Source organism: Equus asinus, chromosome 20, assembly GCF_041296235.1.
Source record: "Equus asinus isolate D_3611 breed Donkey chromosome 20, EquAss-T2T_v2, whole genome shotgun sequence".
In the NCBI taxonomy this organism is placed as follows: Eukaryota; Metazoa; Chordata; class Mammalia; order Perissodactyla; family Equidae; genus Equus; species Equus asinus.
The window spans coordinates 44,739,587-44,753,382 of record NC_091809.1 but is presented as its reverse complement, the minus strand read 5'-3'; the positions used below and the strand labels follow the sequence as shown (position 1 = coordinate 44,753,382).

Sequence of the window (13,796 nt, the reverse complement as noted above, 5' to 3'; positions counted from 1 at the left end):
CTGGGCACCCAGTTACGAGGCTATCGTAATAGTTCAGATATGAGGCAATAATGACCTAAACTAGGCTGGAAAGGAGGGGTCAAATTTCAGAGACGGTAAGGAAAGAGAATCGCCAGAACTTAAAATTTCCCATTGGCTGTTGGCGGAAGAAGGGGAAAAGTCTGGCGGCTCTCAGGGTTCTAGGTTCTGAGTGACAGCAAGGCCCCTAACCGGAGAGGCTGTGTGAGGAGCAAGAGCGAATCTGAGGTAGGTCACGCGAGCTCCAGTTTGGAGACACTGAGTCTGAGGAACTGGAGATGTTAGGGGGAAACGTCCCGTCCTTTCATAGGGCATCCCATGGTATTACTGTAACAGCTTTGTTGAGGTACAACTGACATACAATAAACTGAACATATTTAATATGTACGGTTTGATAACTTTTGACATATCTGCACCTTTGAAACCATCACCACAATCAAAATAGTGAACATATCCCCCACCCCAGAAGGTTCCTCCTGCCTCACTGTAACTCCTTCCTACCCTCCCCGCCTGTCCTCCTAGGCAACCACTGACCTATCTTCTGTCACTATAGATTAGTTTGTGTTGTCTAGAGTTTTATGTAAATGAAAGTGTACAGTATATATTCATTTTTGTGTGGCTTCTTTCATCCAGCATAATTACCTTGAGACTCATCCACGTTGTTGCATGTGTCATTAATTCATTCCTTTTTATTAATGAGTAGTATTCCATCAGCTGGATATACCACAATTTGTTCATCTAGTCACTTGTTTGATGGACATTTGGATTGAGTCCAGTTCGGCACTATTAAGAATAAAGCTGCTATAAACATTTGTATACAAACCTGTCACCTGATGAAAAACCATATATTTCCTTTTCTCTTGAGTAAATATCCAGAGTGGAATGACTGGGTCGTATGCATGGTTCCAATATGGCAGTGCGATTCTGGCACTAACCATCTGAGTTCATGCAGACTCCACAGATTAAGTCCCTAGTACCCAATAAGACTGTTCTCACTTCACATGCCAGCTACAAGTTTGGGGATCCCCAGGCCACCTGCACTTCTGACCAACTGGTGGCAAATTCAGAGGTTCTTACAATTTCCTCAGGTTTGATAATTCACTAGACCAACTCACAGAACTCTGGAAAGCACTATACTTCCAATTAGAATTTCTGATAAAGGATAGAGTCGGGACCAGCCAAATGAAGGGATACATGGAGCAATGTCTGGGAGGGTCCCCAGTACAAAGCCTCCATGACTTCTCTTTCCACAATCAGGACATGTCACCCTCCTGGCACATCAATGTGTTTACCAACCAAGAGGCTCCACTGAGCTTTGGTGCCCAGGGTTTTTACTGGGGTTTCGTTACATAGGCATGATTGATCGAATCATTGGCCATGTAACTGCACTCAGTCTCCAAATACCCTCCCCTCTCCGGAGGAGGTCTGGCCAATATCACCTGGCTCAAATCTCAACCCTCCAATCACATGGTTTCTCTCTCCAGCATGACCGGCCCCCTCCTGAGTCATCGCCTTAGCGTAAACTCAGGTGTGGTCCAAGGGCCCCCGTGAATAACAAAGGCACTCCTTCCAAGAGTTTAGAAGCTCCCTCCCAGAAACCAGGAACAAAGATCAGTCAGTCAAATTCTTTGTTACGCAACAATGGTGTTTTATAGTCAATAAATCTTTGTTAAATATATTAATGACTAAATTAATAAATGAATGACTAGGAATAAATCTTTTCAGTTACGAATGAAAACTATCTCAAACTAATTATGCAAAATCTTGGCTTGCAAAGTGGAAAATAACTAAGAGTGTTCAAAGAATGAAGAGCTCCAGGTGTCCAATAGTCAGGAGCCAGAACCAGGGCCGTCAGAAATCCGCCCCTCACCAGCATCTCTCATTTCTGTTTGTCTATTTCATCTACAGAAAGGATTTTTTTCCTGTTTCGATGGGTAAGATAGCCTTCAACTGCCCTGATTCATAGCTTTATTTTTTTTCTTTTAGCACAAATATGTAAATTTCAGGGAAGAATTCTAAATTGGTCCTATTTGGATCGTATGCTCAATTGATGGGCCAATCACTGTCACAAGGGAGGAGATGACTGTCCAGGCCTGGATCACATGCCTGTCCCTGTGGCCTGCTGTTGTGATTGACAGGCCAATTAAAATCATGGGGACTGGTAGGTCCCCAAAGGAAGAGAGGATGAATAAACACCAGAAATCTACTACCCTCCATGTCTACGCAATGTTTTAAAGTTTAGAAAAGGTTTCACATATATTATCTGGTGTCATCCTGCCAGTGGCCCTGTGAAGTAGGGTTGCATTTCATGGATAAGGAAATGAGGTTTGGTGAGATGAAAGGTTCAACTGAAAAAATGTTAGAAATGACTAGGACTTGATCTTTGAACGGTGAGTCTGGGAAAATATGTCCAGTTTGCACTTCAGAGTCCAGGCGAAAACTTTTCATATTCTTTTATCAGCTATTCTGCCACATATTAACACACCAGGGGATACCGCAGTAAACTAGACAACGCTGTGTCTTACGGAGCTTACATTGTAGGGGGAAACAGACGATAAATAAGCTGATTTCAGCCAGCAGTGCGATGAAGAAAACAAAACGCATGAGCAGGATGGGGCATTTTGCGTTAGTGCCCAGGGAAGGCCTCTCTGGGGAGAGGTCGAGGGTGCTTAGAGCTCATGAACTCCATTCCTCCTTCCAGCCTCCTTGGCAAGGATGCCAACGGCCGACCCCCAGCCCACCCAGAACACCCATACAGCCTTGAGATCTCCTTTTCTATCTCCGCAATGATGAGTTTGCCAGGTCTGAAATGTGGAGGAAACCAGAAGAACAAACGAGGAAACACACAAACTGCAGCTTGAATTATTTAAATGTAACTAAGGGCGCTCTTTCAGACTCCAACACGGAAATCATGGATTCTCTTTGACAGTAGGATCTGTTTTCCCCTGGCTAGAGTGGTCCCCCAAGGACCTTGTGTGGTCTTTCCAGGGGCAAAAGTGTTGAACTAACCAAGGTCTGTTCCAGCTGTAACCCTTGAAGCTGTGATGAAAACCAAGCTCATTTCTGGCTCTTGATCTGAAGGGAACATAAAGAGAGCAGCAACCTTATTCCTTTGGGAAGCCGGCCCTGTCTTCCAGGTAGTCAGGAAGCCATGTAATGTGTCCACGTCAGAACCAATGACTCCTCCGGGAGACTATCAAATTAAGACCCTTCAATCAGAAAGCCTAATGCTATTGATTAAAGAGCCGACACCAAAATCAGAACTCCCCTGGCCCTGAAGCTAACAGATTTACGTTCTCCCTGTCTCTAAATTTTGAGCTAGTGCACACTTGGCACCACTAGGAATTCAGGACTCAGACAATAAGCAGAGCCCCCTATCCTTTTCCTGGAAGATTTCTGCCTTAGCTTCAGTGAGAAGTCGAGAACTGGTCCTGATTCTAGGCCCTATGATTTGGGCTGTGTGGCCTGGTGTCACCCATGTTTATGACTATTAACTAATGTCACATGCCAGGCGTGCCAGAGCTGGGCACACTGAAGATACTCATTGCCCAGTTGAAAGAATCAATGACATATGTCATAATTTCACAGTCTCTGCAGGTTTGGCCCTCTTTGCATGGAGGCAAACACCACGGAAAGCAATTGAAATTGACTTGCCAGTCTGAACAATTTAACATCAAGTCTTCCCTTCTTCTCGACTGCCTATATAGCTCTTGTGTCGCCTTCAACGGCACAGTTCAAATGTCATTTCTTGCATGACACTTTCCCTTAGTCCCCAGGCACAGCCACTGGGTCCCATGGCACTCTGCACATATACCGCACTTATCACATGGTATTGTAACATGTAAATGTGGGCATTTGTCCTCCCCAAGACTGAGAGTGCCTTGGGAAGAAGGACCATGCTTTCCTCTCACAGTCTCTCCTGTGCTTTGCCCAGTGCCTGGCTGAGGCTATAAAGTCAGAAAGTGTTTGTTAAATGAATAATTCAATGAACAGATGAATGGGCTACTTAAGCAGACCAGGGCCTTTCCTCACTTTGAAATCTCTATGACAGTGAAATCTGAATCAACGATGGAGATGAGATGCAGTGAGATGAGTAAAGCCATGATGAGATAGGGACACCCGGCCCTCAACACCTAACCTGCCAGGCCAACCCTGGAGATCAGGGGAGTGAGAGACTGCACAGCCAGATTGGTCACCTCTAAAGGCAAACTCTTCTAAAACTACAATGGGCGGGATTCAGGTTAGAGCAATTCATTCCCACCGGAAGACCCCAGACGTGGGGGAACATGGAAGACAGAGAAGAGAATCTCCTTTTCTGAAGTTCTTAAGAGGAAATCACTTCTTCCACACCACCATACCTCCTCGACCCACGTAGAGTGGCTGTGGGACGATCCTGCATGGAGACAAGGGGAAAGAGACTGGGATCTCCATCGGCCAGAGGATTATGGGAATATCCTAGCATTCTGTTGCCAGGATACTGGGCAGACCATCAGAGATGGCATAGAGGCTTCTCTGAGCCCCCATTCCAGGCACAGCAGCATCAGTAATTAAAGCTCAATCCTTCCTGACATCAGCAGAAGCAAGCATAACTGGAGAGGCCTCCCTGGAGGGAGGCGAGGCGGGGGCTGCTGGCTGTGGTCCTCCCCTCCCGGTTGGTGTGAGGCAAAGCCAGGTGCAGGAAGCAGCTGAATCAAACGATATCATGGGGGTGGGAGGAGGGAAGGGACGGTTGTGAGACGAAGGAAATGCTCATTCTGACAAAAGGAAATCAAAGCCCTAAATGATCCCGCAGGGAGGAAAGGTGAGCGAGAGGGAAATGAAATGGAAAACACCAACAAATTGGAAGTCAGGCACAGAGGTGGAGGGAAGGAATTGGAAAGTTCTCAAGCAGGGAGACAGCGCCCCAAAGGGCTGGGCTTTCTGGCGAGGACCTGAGAACCAGCAGGTCTGCCTCGCTGCTGCTGCTCCAGCAAAGGGGTGGCCCAGCTGAGGCAGCTCCCGGCCTGGAATTCTTCCTGTTCTTCTACACAGAAGTCAACTTAGCAGACCCAGTCACCTCAAAAGACTGGTTGATTCTCTTGCGAATAGGAATCTCCTGGTAAGGTGAAGGGCCGCCTGGGTATCCTTGGAAATATTTCTTATCTTAACTTCAGTGAAAGCACTGGTGGCCAGACACATCTGTACACGTGGACAAAGAAGACAGAATGCAGGCTGTTCCCTATCTAAAGGGTCCACTGTCCTTTGAGAGTCCCGAGGGCCTCTGCAATTTGAAAGAGAAAAGGAGCATTCTTGCAAAAAGTACGTTTTCCTAGGCACAGGGCTCCTCTCACAGAGCCCTCCTTACCTTCCAGAGGCACCTGTAACTTCCCTAACTCACCTCTCTAACCTCCTCTTACCCTCAGCGGGCCTCTCCGCTGCCCCTGGCTTTCAGCCTCCTCATGTGACTGAATCTCTGGCTTTCCCCTCTCATCATTCGGAAGGGCCTTCCTCTTCCTCTTGCTCTCAGCTTCCTCCTGCATGGTGACCCAGCTTCCCCCCAAAGCCTTGGCACCGGTCACCAGGGCATTTCTTCCACCACTTGCACTTTCTTCACTGCACTTCTCTGGGGTCCTTGGTGAATGTCATTAAGTCTCTCTCCCAGTTTCTTCCAGCCTGTCTTAATCTGAGAGCCCTGTAGAGCCAGCACGAGTCTTTCTTCTTCTGAACCCCTCCCTAAGTCCAGGGCTCTGGGCAGAGCGAGTGCTCCACCAGCCGACTGACTGGCTCCCTGGGGTCTGAACATCGCCAGCCAGACAAGGTTTGCAGGGCTGAATGACCTGGGGCAGAAGTTATGATGTCACTTTTGTAAACCAACATGCTGGTTCAGAGCTGTGCATGTTGCCTACTGAATCCCCCAGAAGGAAGAAGTCTGAATTGAGCTGGATTTCAAATGTTCATTTCCAATCAAAGGGACTTTACGCCCGAGAGGAGCCGTTTCAGGAAGCAGGGCTGTTCTCCTGGAGGAGAGAAGCCTCGGGTTTACATGATGGCCACCTTCCAGTGGCAGCCAGGCTGTCAGGGAGCAGAGACATTAGCCTCCATTTTCGCGCTCCTTGGGGGTAGAGCGAGAGCTGGTGATATCAACCCTACGAAAAGCCATAGAACAATCCAGGCAGCCCTGAGCCTTAAGCCACACTGAGCTCCCTGCTGCTAGAAGGATATAAGTGGAGTGATGACCAACTTGGAGAAGAGACTTAAGCATCGCAGTCACTGTATAATATAGCTACATGATAATATAGAATAACAGTAACTAATAAGTAGAACTAAGAAGTAACTAACTAGCAGAAGTAACTAATTACTATAGAAGGACAATGGCTTCAAACAGGAAGGGACTTCAAAGGCCTCCAGGAACAAGTGTCCTAATCATGGCATCATCAATTCTGGAGCGAGCTTCAGAGTCATTTTCTATAATCTCCCTGTCCCCAGGTGGCCCGGTCCAGTAGTGAGTTTATCGCCAGCATGGGAATTTCCGCTGGAGCCAGCTGGAATTGCTACAGGGCTGCAGCTGGAGGTGGTGGAGGGCTCTGTGGTGGCAGGTGGAGAGAAGAGGAGCTCTCTGGGCTGCCATCAAGCTGGGGAAACCTTGCTGAGGGCTCCACCATCCGCTGCGGCTTGATAACAGTGTGCAGACATACTCTCCGTGCTGGAGGGAGAGAGACTGGAGGGAGCTCCGCTCAGTTGGAGGCTGTGAAACAAGTGTCGGTTTCATTGTTGAGCTGCCGCCAGCTGCTGACAAGGGCGGGGTTTGCAGACACATCGAACGTATGGAGGGATGAAAGTCGCTCTGACAAACACACACACTTGCAGAGTTTCCTGTGCTTAAGCTGTTTGGAAGCTCCTGTCATATGCACCTCGAGCAAAGAGAAAGGAGGCGAGCGGGGACTGACGGCTGCCGATGGAAGTTGGGCATGTTTCCCCAACGCTGGCACTGCTCTGTACAATTCTCCTCCTTCATTACGGAAGCTTCCTTTCAAAATAATTGGGGAGTGGCGTGACTCACGATCGCAGTGCCTTCACTCCCGAAGAGCAAGATGCTAGTGGCCTCGCTGTAGAGTGGCTGCTGAGAATGGCCTCTCAGCAGGGATATTCCCAGGCCCCCCTGGGGCTGCCTGTGCTGGCTGATGGGGGCAAGCACCTTGGGATGCCAACCTCTGAGCCTAGGAAGCATCTGGTGGGCTTCTCTCTTTCTGTGCAGGTGGTTGGTGTCCTGTGGGCAGGAGCATGGGACCTCAGAGCAGGCACAAGTCAGATTGTCCTCCTGATGATAGAACAAGAAGATTAACGGGGCCAGGATCCCATTACAGGAGAGTCTGTGATGCAGGTTAACTCCTGCTGGTTAATCCTTCAAACTTTGCTCTGCTGTCACCTCCTCGACCTCTCAGCCCACCAGATGCCGCCTCTGGGTCCTCATCGTCCCGGCTTATCTCCATCTCTGATTATCACAGTGTGCAGTCTATGTCTGTTGACTTTTCTACGTCACCCTGGAGATTCCGAGATCATCCAGGGTCCTCTCCAGGGTTTGTTAAACCGACTGAGTCTGCGCCTGAGATTACAAATCGCACAAGAGTAGGGCGGGCTGGGACTGGGGTGAGCAAGTGAGGCTCCCAGGGTACAAAATGCAAGAAGGCCCCCACCCTGGGGCTCCTGTAAGCCCAGGGCGGCACCTGAGAATGAATGCCTCCCAGAAAGGCCTTCAACTGCCAGGGTGAGCTCTCTCTGCTCCTGGCCTTGGGGCGTGGAAAAGGAAAAAGTGTCACTTCTTGAGAACCAATCACGCAGTGGCACTGTATTATTTCATTTACTCCCCAAAGTGGTCCTATAAAATAGATACTGACACCCTCATAGTACACAAGAAGAAACGGAGGCTTGGTGCAGCTTTGTACCTTGCTGATGGTCCCAGAACTAACGTTATAGAGGCAGACTCCAGTCTCACATCTTCCTCATGCTGAGTCCTTGCTGTTTGCATTATACCCACTGCCTCCGGCAACCATGCGGCTGCTGTCCCAGGCTGGGTAAGAACAGCTTGGAAGGGGCACTCTCTGGGGCTTTAGAGGTCCACGCGAAGCCCAAGGGGACAGAGGCCTCACTACTCTGCACAGGAAGAGGGCATGTTGCTCTGGCCAGTGCCCCCAAATCCTGACTCAGGAGGTCTGGCAGGGGCCTGGGGATCTCTGTGTTTACCAAGCTCCCCAGGTGATTCCCACGCACAGCCTGGAGGTGAAGCCCACTGCACCTCACAAAGCCCCCTTCCCAGCCCCTTGCAGCATCTCACCACTCCGGATCAGGCAGTCCTCCCTTAGGTCTCCCCTAATCCACCGGCCTTGCGAGCAAACCCCTCCTGTCTCACCCAGGCTTCCGTGGAGACCCCCTGCAGGAGCTTCCTGCCCGGGGCTGTACAGGCTGCCAAATTGTGCTGCTGCTCCAGTGGGAGCCCAGGGGAGCAGTCTGTCTCGCCTGTTGCCGCAGGCTGTAGAAGTGGCCCTGAGAGGGGCCTGGTGCTACCGGGCTCTGCACAGACTCAGAGACAGCAGAGCATCAGGCAAGGATGGAGGTCTTTGTCAGCAGCCCTCCTAGGCCTGGATGGTTCTGCATCCCTCCACCCTTGTGGCTCCCGCCTTTACTTCCGCGCTCCCTTTCCACAGGGCGTCACCACCGAGGACCAACCAAACAGGGAATAACTGGATGCACAGAGGAAAACCCTCACAGGGCAGGCACCCAGGGCAGCCTGAGAAGGCCTCGTGCGCACCCACAAGCAGAGCCCCGGCAGTGGCAGAGCCCACGCCGCCAGGGCACCCAGCCACGCTCCAGGTTTCCAGAGTGGAGAAGAAAGGATCCAGCGCTCCGGATGGATGCCAGGGTGGTGAGATCAGCAGGTGGCCCAGCTTGGAGCCAACCTGTCTACCCTGATGGGGAGACCAGAGGCCCACCCAGGAAACAGGGCTCAGGAGAGGATTTTCCCATCCCTTCCAGCTGCCACCACCCTCATTACTTCTCACCTGACCTAAGTCCTCAGGTAACAGCCTTCAATGGGGGCAAGGCAGCCTCCAGCCCCAACTACAAAGCTGTGCATGTTTACCTTCCCAAGCAAGGCCCCAGCCACGGACGCTCCCTGCCCACACCCCTGCGCCTATTGAATTGAGGACAAGCCCCTCCGCCTGGCCTTCCTGGGCGTCCCTGATTTGGCCCTGCCTTCTTATCCCACCTTGTCTGTTCCCAGACCTCCTGGGGAATTCTCTGCTGCTCCTCCCACACCCCCCCCCATTTCCCCATCTCCCGCCCACCCCCCTGCCCATGCCAGCCCCCATGCCCACCTCCCCTTGGTTCTAGTCTGCATCTGCCAACATCTGACTTATCTTCAAGATCCATTTCAAGTGCTACATCCTCTTCCCCTTCTCTTATCCCCTAAACTTTTGATCTCCTGGAGCCATTTGCCCGGGGCTCCCCACGACATTTTCATCACTCGCTACACCCCCTCCCCAAATAATCCGTAAATTCCTTGAGGATGGAAACCCTACTGTCCTCGTTGTTGCCCTCCCCCTGTGCCCACCTGACCCCCACCCTCCCCACAGCTCCTCCAACACACAGGAAGTCGTTAATAAACCTTAGTGGGATGAATTCAGACATGGAACGGTCCCTGGGTTCAGGACGCTGCAGGAGGCTCTTTCTTCAGCTGGTCTTTGTAGACAGGAAGTTCTGCCCTGTAGCCACCCTCATTCCGCCCTGCTTGTTCTTCGTTTCCGTCCCTCGGTGGAGATGGAAAGCAGTGGGTTACCTTCACCTAAATAATGACCCTTCTTGGGCTTTAGAGCTGTTATTAAATCACCTTTGAGACTCTTTTCTTCTTCAGGCTGAATAATCCCAGTTCTTTTCATCTTCCTGCAGAATGCTGCTCCCTGCCCTGTAATTAGCTTGGTGACACTTCTGAATTCTCTCCAATCTCTCCACACCCACACCCAGACTCAAGGCACTTGAGAGGGGAACAGAGGGAACTGAGCTGAGGGCCTACTATGTGCCAGGGACAACCCCCCCCACACCGACACACACCAAGCTTAATCTTCCCAGCAACCAGGGAGGTAGCTGCTCTGTGCCCCATTTTACAGATTAGGAAACAGAGGCTCGATATGGTTGACAGGGTTTCTCCATCTAGGCACTATTAACATTTTGGGCCAGATAACTCTTTGTTGTGGGGCTTTCCTGTGCACTGTAAGACGTTTAGCAGCATCCCCGGCCTCTACCCGCTTAATGCCAGTAGCAAAGGCATCCTCCCAATTATGAGATAACCAAAAACATCTCTGGACATTACCAAATGTCCTCTGGGGGCAAAATCACTCCCAGCTGAAAACCAATGGGTTAGGAGAACTTACCAGAGATCGCTCAACTCCTAAGGAACAGAGACTAAACTCAGATCTGTCAACTTAAAAGAGTTTTCTTTCTACTACCTCCGTACAACCTCCTAAGACAGAGTCTCAGCTGGGAAAATAATCACAGGATGTCATTATGTTTTCTACTTTATCACTCTACCCCACACTGCATCCTCTATATGTGTCACTGGAATCAACTAATAGATTACTCTGCTCCACGCCTAACCCCACGCTCTCCAAGTTTACCCCCGCTCCATTTGAAAGCATCAGCTTGGGTCTACTGTGACTACAGGAACTTTTTTTTAATGTTCAATTGATTTCTTAGTATCTCTAATTCCAGACCTACTGCAGAGACACAGGCACCTAGCAGAAGAGGAAACAGAAAATGCATTCTTCTCCTCCAAGAGCAAATGGCCTAACCCGGGAGCTGGATATACACAGGAGCAGTTCCAAGACTTACTAAGAAGCGCACAGACTATTCTTTCACCAGCCTAAGCAGGCTGTCGGAAAGTAGGAACACCAAGTCCACTGAGCAGTTGTTTAGACCCACGACGCCAAGCAGTCAGTAGAAGTCAGCTGAGACCAGCCTTTGGAACAGCGAAGACGCTGCCGTAAACCAAACCAGACGAATATCGCGGACTGCAAATGTTCACGGGGACACGCAGGCTGACGGGAGGGACTCAGAGTGATGGAACCAGGTGTCTGTGTGCTGCATTTGCTATTTCTGTGCTCCAGACCATCCCGGGGACCACGTTCTGCTCTGAGGCAGGCTTTCCACTCCCGGTTTCACCTCTTCAGTTTCCGGTGCCAAGGCTGGGGGAAAAATACCAGGTTTGGACATGGTGAACTTTTCACTTATTCTCATGGGCATTCATCTGGAGCCACACTGGGGCTTATTGCAGTATTTACACTTCTCTCCGTCAAAATCGGACCTACTCTCTGAGACCCATTTAAATGCTGCCTGCAGCCTTCTCTCCTTCAAACCCCACCACCCACACTCCTCGGGCCAAATCAGCCTGCCCAGCTTACCCAAAGACACTCTGCAATTTCCCAGGGACGTTCCTTTTTCTCATTCATTCTTTCAACCTGTATCTCTTGAGAAGCTGCTCTGTGCCAGGCAGTACTCTAGGCCCTGGGGACACAGTGGCTTACAAAACAGACAGAACCCCTCCCCTCATTCTTGGGGAGAGAAGCTGACACTCTGGTGTTATTAGTTCTACCTGAATACTTTGGCCTCACACACTCCACCTTAAACTTTAAAAACCCAGCTCTTCCTTCAGCCATAGGTCTGACCTCGGCTCCTCCACGAAGCCCTCCCCTTTCATCCCAAACGGCATCACCCTCCTTCTGGACTTCTGTTGCCTGGACTCAGTGATCCATGCATTTGGCACGTATCGGACACCGCCTTTCATTATCTTTGTGTGGCTGTCCCATCTCCCAGCTATCATATAAGATCCCCAGAGGGCAGGAAATATGTCTGTTTTACCTCTGTAGTCCTGCAGCACCCAGCAGAGTGTCTGGCATGGAGAAAGAAAAACAGCATATTAGAAAAATAAAAATAATGACTAGCATTGACTGCACGCTTATAAAGGACCAACCGTTGTTCTAAGTACTTAATAGGTATCAGCTCATTTGGTCCAGACAACAGGCCCATGCGGTTGGTTGGCGCTCGCTCAGGGGCAGGACACAGGTGGAGGTGGCTATCGCAGCAGCAGGACTGATGCTATCGTGTGCCAGGAAGAGCAGAGCAGGCGGTTGCAGAACGTGAGCCTTGGAGCAGGACCTGGATTGGAGTCCTGGCTCCATCACTTACCAGCTAGGTGGCCTTGGGCAAGTGACTTCTCTTCCCTTGGTTTCTGTTTCCTTTACTATGAGCTGGGGATAATCATAGCACGCGTGTAATAGAAGTGTGTGACAATGATATGAACTAGTGCAGATAGCACACCTCCAGCACAGTGACGGACACACTGGAAACATCAACACGTGGTGCCTACATTCATCATCATCATTGTTATTATTATTATCCCCCTTCCAAGAATCGCCCACACCTGCTTCCTGTCCCATTCTGCCCCAGCTCCCCGGCCCCCACCCCACCCCCGCACACACACCTCCTTTCTCATCCTCAGCGGAACGAGCGGAGGAAAACTTGAGTGCAATACACCGAGAAGAGACTCTTGAGTTGCTGCCTCATTCCTCCTCTTCCAACAAATAAGCCCTGAAACAAATAGATCCAGTCGTCATGACTCATTTATAATAACCCAGGCCCTTGGGAGCAGAGCGGGGTGGAAGCCCTGCTTGGCTGTTGACAGAGCATCAAGGACTCAGATACAGGAATCCAAGGGGACAGCTCGGGAAGCCAGGCACAAGTGAGACGCTTCATCATCTCTTCCTCGGCTACTGCAGGGGTCAGCTAAGAGACCGGACACTGCTGTAAAAAACAACAACAAAAAAAAGACGCCAGTGAGCTCAAAATGTGGGCATGAAAATGTTCTCCGGGGGGAAACAGCTCTGTTTATGTCAGCTGCTGACACTCACGGCTCGGCATCCACAGCACACGACCTTTGGTCAGTTGCTGTTTTGCAGGGTACCAAGTGCTAAAGCCTCCACATTTCTCCTACTTCTGCCGCAGTGGACCCTAGGGCAGCCTCCTTCTCCCTGGCTTCCATCTGTGCATCCCTCCATTTCTGCCTGCAGCACTGAAGCATCAATTATACGCTCCAATGACGTGATTATACATATTTTCACTAGTTAGTAATAATTCTTACTACTCATCCTGCCATCCTATTGGAGGACCTCAGAGAGCATTCAGGAAGATAACTTGCAGCTTTGACACCCAAGAAGGAATGAGCAAGTCCTATAGAACTTCTGGGATGAAAGGGAAACTGAGGTACCACACAGTACCTCTTCCAAGTGTGTGATACAGGTGACCAGTGAATCTAAGACTTGACTTTGTCTTGGTGGATTATTTACCCAAACATATGGGCCTGCGGATGGTGCCGCTGCCTGGAGAGGTGGCAGGAAGAAGAAAATATTTTAGCCCAAAGGGTGGTACTTTTGTAGGTGTTAAACTAGCTGTCATTAAGGTTGAAAGTTCCTTTTATTTACAGAAATCTGAATTTTTTGGTTGCATCCCCTACTGTGTCCTCCTCTCTTGAGACTTATTAACATGCTGCAAAGAAGTTACTTGGTAATCTGGACAAGAGCATTGCTCTATTTCCCAGAGTTACACATCAGAGTGGGATGGCCCTGGGAGGCCACCTGGTCCAGCTGACTCATTTTTCAGAGGCAGAGGCTGGAAGCTGAGAATCAATAAAAACTACAAGTATACCCCAACAATGGGTCCATTGTCAACCTTAGTCATCAAAACAATACTGAGAG

General features: G+C 50.0%; 1 long non-coding RNA gene across 1 annotated transcript; it reads right to left on the bottom strand.

The window, feature by feature from the left end:
- Positions 1-10,702: 10,702 nt before the first annotated feature.
- On the bottom strand, positions 10,703-12,846 carry LOC106840351 (uncharacterized). The gene is made up of 3 exons (XR_001400366.3): positions 12,527-12,846; positions 11,905-11,935; positions 10,703-11,231 (listed from the first exon to the last, which is right to left on the bottom strand). It is a non-coding gene; the product is annotated as an uncharacterized lncRNA (long non-coding RNA).
- Positions 12,847-13,796: the final 950 nt, after the last annotated feature.